Here is a 315-nt window from a genome sequence, read left to right on the forward strand (position 1 = left end):
GCCTCTGAGAGGTTTTGGGTCAATTAACTTATTGAAACAAGAATTTGGGAGTTGAGAACCTATCTGTGGTCCTTGTGGAGCTCCTATATGTGGACTTGGAAAGGGGTAGGGAGGAGATGAGGGAGGGAGGGTGGAATTGTGAGGGAATGAGGGAGCGGGATATAGCTGGGATACAGAGTTAACAAAATGTAACTAATAATAAAAATAATAAAAAGAAAGAAAGAAAGAAAAAAGAAAGGAAGAAGGAAGGAAGGAAAGAAGGAAGGAAGGAAGGAAGGAAGGAAGGAAGGAAGGAAGGAAGGAAGGAAGGAAGGA

Source organism: Psammomys obesus, unplaced genomic scaffold (genome assembly GCF_907164565.1).
Source record: "Psammomys obesus unplaced genomic scaffold, mPsaObe1.curated_primary_1811, whole genome shotgun sequence".
Lineage (NCBI taxonomy): Eukaryota > Metazoa > Chordata > Mammalia > Rodentia > Muridae > Psammomys > Psammomys obesus.